At 49.8% G+C, this 8651-nt stretch overlaps 1 protein-coding gene across 2 annotated transcripts in view; it reads left to right on the top strand.

The window, feature by feature from the left end:
• Positions 1-2426: 2426 nt before the first annotated feature.
• Positions 2427-8651, top strand: part of PLXNA2 (plexin A2) — a 321485-nt gene continuing 315260 nt past the window's right edge. The window contains exon 1 of one of the 2 annotated variants that reach the window (XM_074222562.1): positions 2427-2848. The gene's annotated coding sequence lies outside the window, so the exon portion shown is untranslated. The remainder of the gene's footprint in view (positions 2849-8651) is intronic. The other variant, XM_074222563.1, reaches the window with a different exon arrangement.

Genomic DNA, 8651 nt, shown 5'->3' with positions numbered 1-8651 from the left:
CTAGGTAGGGTATTTTGGTATGGAAAATGGCAAGGATAATGAGTGGATCCATAAGAGAGGTGATTGACACAATCTTTCCAGAAGTTAGAGCAATATGTGATTTTTATGAAAAGTATTCCTTAACCTAAATCAACTATAAAAATGAGTGCTATCATGATGATGTCCTATCTGTATTACTGCCTTTTTATTGCAATGGAGTTGCCTAGCTCAATGAAACTAAGAACTATGCCACTCAAGGTTACCCAAGACAAACAAGTCATAACAGAGAGTTCTAAGAAAAGGTAATGAAAGATAGAAGGATCTGACATGCTGAGGTGCACTGGACAGGACTGAACAACAACAACAAAAAAATAATGATGATGAGTTCAAGGTTCCTTCCTGCTCTCTGATGTAGGGTTTTCACTCTGGGAATCATTTTTTCCCCCTTTCCTTATTTACATCAATGGGAACTACTGCCACTAGAGGGCAGGAGAGAGAGCTTTGCCAGAAACCTTGACCGTCTAGGTGAGACTGGGGCTGGAGCTGTGAAAGACAGGGCTTTCCAGCCCTCTGCTTTCCGGGGAACCTCTCAGATCACCTTTGGTGGGAGGTCTAAAGATAAGGGGGGTGCCTTTATGGAGGTAATCGGTGGTTTTCAGGGCTAGCTTGGGAAGTCTTCTAGAAGAAGCCAGAACTGAGATTTGTCTTGTTTTGAAATGCAAACTCTGTAGACCGAATAAACTGAATAAAGGTAAGCGAGTGGATAAGCAGAGAAAGTGAAGAGTACTGACTCATTGTTCACGTGCTGGAAGTGAAGACAAGATGATTAGGAATCCCACCTTCCTAAGGGTCGGGGAGGGAACAAAAGAACTAGGAGCTAATCCCCAAAACTAAATAAATAAGACACTGGGAAGGAAGGAGGGAGAAGGGGAAGGTCGTACATCCAGAAGATGAAGCCAGGGGATCACTCGGACCGCACTCCTCTAGACAGGGCGAGGGAAGGGGGGAGGTGAGATTCTAATCAGTTTTTTTAAAATAATAGAATTTGATAGAGAGCCTTGAAACTAAGACTGAGGTTGGAGATAGGGGATCCAACCCGTGTTGGGAAAACTGGCCGAGTGGAATCCTAAGAAAGAACAATTTATTCTGCCCACCAACGACCTGAGTTCAAATTCTATTTCTGTCCTTTACTACTGGCATGACCTTGGGCAAGTCGCTTTGCCTTTCTAAGGCCTCAGTTTCCTCATCTGTAAAATGAAGGGATGGAATGAAACGATCTCTAAGGTCCCTTACAATAACATCAAGCTTCAGAAATCCTTCGCTTCAGGGAGGTCAAGTGGGTGCCGCGGTCCTCCCCCCCCACTCCCCTAGGAACCCAGGTCTGAATTCCAAGAGTTAATTCTGTATCCCCAGAAAAATTTAAGTGATGCCTCTCAACCTCTCTACCCTGAACCCCCAGTTGAAGGCTCTAGATACAAAACAGGGAAGGTTTTGTATTTTATTTTTTAAACTAATTTAAATTTTGTTTTAAAATGTTTAAGTGCTATTATTATTCTTATCATTGTTATTTAATACGCGGAAACCACACGACACCTGCTTATCCATAAAGCCTTTCTCGTTTGTCTTGGGGGGGAGAGATTACCTCCTCTCTGCTGTCCCTATCCCTACCGCCCCCCAGCCAGGCAGACTGAGGACGAGCAGATGGAATGTCAGAGACCCGGGCCAGGTGGTGGAAAGCTGGGGAGCCCCTCTGCACCCACCCTGGCCTAGCCGGAGCCCCCCGGCAGCTCGGAAGCCTTGACCCTGAATCCTCCAGCCCCTGCCAAGGTTTCCACCGCCCCCTCGGGACGCTTAAGGTGGCCGGTTAGGTCCAGCCCCGACTGGCGGCCAGGCAGTCTCCCCTTGTGCCAAACGGGACTTTTCCCTTCGTGGCCAGATGCCAGGGGAGGAAATCCAGGAAAAGCGCTCCAGGCAGCGGGGATGGGGGGCGGGGGGGTTGGCGAGGCGGCGGCTGGTGCCAGCCCCCAGCCCGGGTGCGGCTGGCAGGGAGAGAGTTAATGCCGCCCGGCCTCTATGATAATGAGCTGCATGGTAATAGAGAGAGAGGGGCAGGCTCAGTAGGCTCCGCCGCCGCCGCCGCTGGAGCCGGAGCCGCCGGCCGAGCAGCCGTCAGTGCCAGACTGGAGCCGGGCTCGGGCAGAGCGCGGGTCCTGGGAATTTCTCAGCTGCTTCAGCGAGCGAGGGAGCGAAAGGGAAGAGAGAGAGAGAGAGGGAGAGAGAGAGAGAGAGAGAGAGAGAGAGAGAGAGAGAGAGAGAGAGAGAGAGAGAGAGAGAGAGAGGAGAGAGAGAACACGCGCACGCACACACATGCACACACACACAGACATCATGTTCACACGCACGCACACACACATCCACACGTGTGTGTGAACCCGATTCCCGGAGGAACTAGGACTGGCAAAGAGTAGAAGAGAAAGAAGGGAAGGAAGAGCCGGGATTGCTGATGTCAGAGGGAGCCCGGAAAGTGGCGGTGGGAGAAATCGGAAGGCAGGCGCGGCGGGGCTGGCTCCCAAGGAAAGCTCTGGCCGGCTAGCCCCCGCGCGCTTGCCCCAGCGCGCCCCGCCGAGCCGGGCTGCGGGCTCCCGGAGCCCCGAAGGACTGGAGCAGGGCGCCGAGCGGAGCCGGCGGCGGGGCCGCCGGAGGAATACAGAGAAGCGGCGGCGGCTGGACGTGGATTCTAATGAATTCGGGCTCCGTGTGGATGGCGTCGTCTCGCTGAAGCCGAGCTGGGGGCAGGGAGCGGGGCTCCGCGCGGCCCCCGGGGGCCGAGGCCAGCGGGCAGCCGGACACACGGACGTCGGCAGGCTGGGTAAGCGGCGAGGGGACCCCGGCCGGGCTGGCCCTCTCCTTCCTCCCCAAATCTGTTGGCCTCCTCGGCTAAAGGACTCCCCTCCCAGCACACACACACACACACACACACACACACACACACACCCCACTCCTTCACCTTTGAGGCGTTGAGATACTACGGAAAGGGAAGAAGAGACTGGGGAGGGGGCAGCTGCCTAGGGAAGGAGGAGAGAGTTCGGGGCTCCATCAGGCTCTACCCACCCCACCCCCATGTCTTTCCTCTCTCCCTTCCCACTCCCCCAAGCTCCGTGCCTTGGAGAACGCCGGGCCACTTTCCGGTGCTGGCATGTGTGTGAGAGAGTGTGTGTATATTCGTATGTGTGTGTGTGTGTGTGTGTGTGTGTGTGTGTGTGTGGCTGCGTGTCGGGGCGCGCGAGGCGGGCTGACCGGCTGGCTCCATCCATAGGGGAGGTGACTGAAGTGGGTCCCGAGCGCCCAGGGTTGTGGTTCCCAGGGTTTGCATTCCCAATCCTTTGAAAATCCAAGGCTCAGGTGGAAAAGGTAGGACTCGGAAGGAGAAGGACGTCCTACCACCCGGTCAGGAAGGGCCTCCCCGGCTTGATTAAGAAATAGCGGGGAGGGACAGAAATCTGCCTGTATTCTTTGGCTTCCCGGTCCCCCAATACCGACAGCTCTGAAACATCAGAAGACTTGGATTTTGAAGCTAAACAGCCACCTTACAGGCAGGTCTGGTGTGGCTCTGCGAGAGATCCCAAAGCACTTAATTGGGGTCAGTATCTGGCTAGTGTCTTAAAAGAGCAACACTCTCCTGAAGGGCTTCACCACCTCTGGAGTGATCGGGAGGTAGGAGGGGTGCGTGTGTGTGTGTGTGTGTGTGTATGTGTGTGTCTGAGATGTGTGTGTATGTAGTGGGAAGGGTGATGGGCCAGGCTGAGATTTTGTTGTAGGGGACACTTTGTGAGCTTTCCTCAGTTGAAACAAAAAATTCTGGTCACTGTCTACCTTTTCTTCTCACTCGATCCAAGAACCAGGCCTAGGAAGGAACTCTTCCTTTCCTTTATCATAAGGCACCATTGATGCCATCTTCTCATCATTTGGAGGCTGGTCTAGGTGAAAGATGTTCCTCAGCATCCTCTAATGCTCCTTAGGAAACTTCAGCCACTTGGTTTGAATGCTATGCTGTCTTTCCCTTCTTTAACTGACCCATTGCCGAGCCCCAGGACTTTCTATGAGAAGATGACATAGAAGTTAGACATGAGATGGGGCTTTAGGATATATTTGTAGAACATGAGGTTCATTTACTGGGGCTCATTCAGAGAGTATGACAGGGATCTCATATTGGCATCTTTCAATCCTGATATAACCACTGCAAAGTGGTGATGTCGGATATGGACAGATGTGAAGGAGAGCTTATAGGGTACATGAGGAAGAGGATGGAGGTTAGAGTTGGGGAATTTCTGTCTGGGGCTAGAAGCAGTAGCTTGGGAACTCACAATGGAAGAAAGTCCTACAGGGTGACTCGATGCAAGACTCCTTAAGAGTCCAGAGAACTGAGACTGTCTCAGAAAGTTAGATCACTAAGTCTACGGGCAGGTATGGGAGACTGGAATGGAAATGGAGAGCCTTCCTTTGGTTGGGAGCCCCACACAGCATCGATGTTTGAAACACAATGCCAGGATCACTTCTTTATCAGCCTCCTCCTGGGGTCTGGCAGTTTCGGGCTCCTTTCTGGGTTGGCTGAGGACTCCAGAGCCTTTGCTTGAACAGATCCAGCCACAAAACACTAGAGCTGTGACTTGGGAAATTTGATTCCATTTCATGGTCATTGAAATGCACAACTTCTGTGCTAAAATGCCAGCTATCCCAACTCTCCCCTCTTTGGCCTCCAGGTGAGCAATGTCTACCTCCCAGGACTCCTCATTACCCACCCCACCCCCAAAAAAAGCACCATTTAATATAAATATATTGTCTCCCCAATGACCTGGATATAGTAAGAAATAGTGTTGGAGAAGTAATCAGGTATATGATGCATAGAAAACAGGGGAACAGGATGGGGAGAAATACTGTCTCTCAGCATGACCCTCCTATCACCACCACCCCCATCACAATCCTTTCCCTGGATCTCCTCTCCAGTCTTGAACTTGCCACCTACAAGCCATTACTAGGAAAACTAGCTCTGGCCTACAGCTGATCCCCACCAGGGATTTGATAAGAGAGAAGGTGATTCCGGCTGCCCTCTCTGCTCCCGCATGGGCCTCAGCAAATTACATTAGGATGGGGCAAATTGGCTTGCAAAGCAGCTAAATGGAAATGACATTTGGAGCGATTTGCTGTGGGAATGCCGAGGGGCAGCAGCTACAGCAGAGAAGTACCTGGGTTTCATGGCTTCTAAAGCTTGGAGAACCAGAGAACTAACTAGCCAAGGGGCTCTCTGCTGCCTTTGCTTTGACTTCTGGGTCTCTCTGAAGGCTGAGGACCTGGGGAAGGGCACAGAAGACTGAATAACTGGCTGACAAATTGCCTTACTCCAATCCTAAATCTCTCTACTGACTAAGGAGAAATGCTCATAATTACAGGAATCTTCTTTCTTGCCTCCCTCCTTCCTATGTTGACTAGGGAACCCCCCCCAAACACACACACACACACACACACACACACACACACACACACACACCCATCTCCAAAGGTTCTGAGTTGTCTCTCTTTTACCCTGTCTGTCTGTCTGTCTGTCTCTCTCTCTCTCCCAACCACCTGCCACCAGGGTCTGGAGAATATGAAAGTTCATCCTTCCCTGGTATCTCTTAAAAGACTAGTGTGAGGGGAGTCCTAGCCCATTTCAGGGAACAGTTACTTCCTGGCCAGGCCCATTTCCCATTTACAAACAGGTCTGATTATTCAGCTAATCTTTATTTCATGGGCATGTTGCAAGAAAACACACAAGCAGGAGGGGAAGCCAGTGACACGGTTAAATATACACGGCGGCGGCAGCTGGCAGCAGTCTAAGCGAACCGATTCAGGTAGTATGAAATATTGATGGAGCCGGGCTTGTCACTGTGTTTAGGTTTTTTTTTTTATATTGTCTGTCCTGCTCCCTCTCCCACAGATGTCTTTCTGATAGGATATGGCAGAGGGGTCCTCTTCTCTGGAAAGGGACCGCTATACACACATGCACGCACACACACACACACACACAGCTGTCTGTATGTATTGCCACATACAGCTGTCTTCACACACTTACAAGATGAAGCACAATATACTTCTGTCCATCTCAACGAACGGAGAGGCTGAGAGCTCCAAGCCACCCCCCCCCAACCTCCACACACACCCCCTCCTCAATCATAAAGAGACAGGAGCATTGTGTTACAGTCTGTTAACAAAAAATAATTCAGGACTTTCCATTGGGGAAACTGGTGAAAACCAAGGCTTCGAGGTATTGGTGTTTTATAGCTCAACCTCTCCACCTACCACCCTTCCGTGAACCTCCCCCTCCTCAGGGATATTCAGTTATTAATTCATTAGATTTGAATTTTCTAAACCCGCCTCTCCCCCACCCCCCTATATGCTCAATTCAAGCAGTGATGAATGGACTAAAATCCCTCTAGGGAAACAGTTTTTCACTTAGTTACAAAGATTTCATGCCTAATTAGAGGAAATGTGGGCTGGGGGTTCTTTTTCTTTTTTGACCATTTTAAAAGTTGTTCACCTACACCCAGCTTGGTAAACCCAGGCTTTCCAAATTGGACAAAGAGAAAGATATGGGAGGGGGAGAAGGCAAAGAGATACAAGGAGAGAGAATTCAGACCTTCTGTCCCCACATGGTCTACAGAGGCCGAATGAGGAAAAGGGGCTCTGTTTCCACATCTCTCATCTCTCTGCTCAGTCTCCTCTGCTTCCCCGACTCTTATACCTTGACTTTTGGACATGGATCCAGTTCTATCTAGAGTCATAATCTATCGTCTGCTTTTCTAGGGCAGAATTGGAAGGGAGAAAGTTTCTTTGTCTTTGTGAGTTAGTACAGTTAAGTGAATATGGGAAGTGGGTAGACCAGGGAATTCAAAGAAAAGGCATCGGTGGGCAAGAAGAGAAATTCTTTACTTCCCCAGACAATTAACTATTAACCCTCCTACCCTGATTTGGCTGCTATCTGTTGTCCCAGTGAAAGGATATCACCTGGAAACCCAAAGGACCAGCAGGTGTTCCTCTGGCCCCCTGCCACCCCAGACACTTCATGTTCTCCCTTTTCTTCTTCTTCACTCCCCCCTATGCAATCTCTCCTTTTTTGCTCTCCCTCCCCACAGGCACAAGTTCTTACCACCCCTTACCAGCTGTCCCTTGACCCAGTCCTGCCAGTTGTTTGAATAGGAGGGTACATCTGAGAGTTGTCACAAAGCAGTGGTGGGGAAGCTTGTTCCCTTCAGAGCTCATAAGCAGGACCCCCAATCCCCAGGTCCCATAAACCTGTCCTTGACCAAAGTTTGCAGAAGGGGAAATTATAGTGAAAACTCCAAATTTCTGTAAAGAAAGTTTGACTCTCCTTGTGCCTCCAACTCTGGAATGTTGTTTTGACCCTTCTGGGAATGAGATGTTTGAATGCAGCCCCATCCAAAGTTCTTTCAGAAAGGATGGAGACTTTCAGCATGGTGTTTGAGAAAAGATCAAGGAATGAACAGAGTCAGACTAAGACACTGACAGAGGCAGAGACTAGTCAGCAGATTGGTCTATACTAAACACCTACTATATATCAGATTCTGAGCTAAGCATTGGAGATACAAAGAAGTGGGGGGGGGGAGATGAGACTCAAGGAGGCAGAGATGAAGAAACAGATATAAAGGAAGAAGACAGGAGCAAAGCAAGCTCCAAATGTAAACCAGAGACAAAAATAGGGCAAGGACTCAGCTGTCACTTCAGGGCCACAGCAGTGGGGATGGAGGAAAATTAAAGAAGGGGAGAGAGTAAGAGCAGAAAAGAGTGATGTTAGTAAAAATTGGGAATAGAAAGGGCCTTTGGGTTTCATATGAAAGTCCCTTGCGGAGACTTAGGGAATTAAAAGGGAAATGGAAGTCCCACTCTATGGCCACTAGAGGGAGCCTATTGCAGATAAGGTTGTCATGTAAACAGTAGCTTTTGTGCATTTGTAGGGAGAAAAAAATTAGAGAAATGGGAAAAACCCAGCTGTCACTGCCCAGGTACCACAAGTGGCTATGTTGTGTTGTCAGCAAGACCCCAGGGTCCCCATCTGGCTGAAGGGGAAATTAAAAAGGTGCCTGCAAGCTTAAATAGGATTGCGCCTAGGGCTGTAAGGGAATGGGGGAGGGGGGTGAGAAGGGAGAGGGAGGAGAAGGCAGGATGAAAGGTGGGCACTGCCCAGGAGGGATGCTCTAGGCAGGCAAGTTTGCCGGCATCCAGACCTGCTGGTCCACTGTGTAAAGGGAGTTTGCCTTTATCTAGGAGAGGCACTTGTTCCCTCCCCATGCTTTCTGATTTTGTATTTAAAAGATCCTTGCAGCTCTCTAAATGCAGATTTGCCAAATACTCTCAGGTGGTAAAACCAATCCTGAAGGGACTTAAAAGGAGGAGAGAAATGGCCCTTGCAATCATCGAACATATGTCAAAGATGTATCACAGATCTCATCTTCTGTTTTGTGTTCTCAGTGGGAGTTTTCCCCTAAGTTATAATCCACCCTTACATTTCAGCTGGAGTACAGTATTGAGAGAGAGAGCAGAGTCCAGTGTCTTTCCTCACCTGAGGAGTTAATGACTATCTAATAGGGAATTTGGGAAGGCATTGAAGTTAGGAATAG

The sequence above is a fragment of the Macrotis lagotis genome, chromosome 2, assembly GCF_037893015.1.
Source record: "Macrotis lagotis isolate mMagLag1 chromosome 2, bilby.v1.9.chrom.fasta, whole genome shotgun sequence".
Lineage (NCBI taxonomy): Eukaryota > Metazoa > Chordata > Mammalia > Peramelemorphia > Peramelidae > Macrotis > Macrotis lagotis.
The sequence above is the reverse complement of the archived record's forward strand: the minus strand, read 5'-3'. Positions and strand labels throughout refer to the sequence as shown.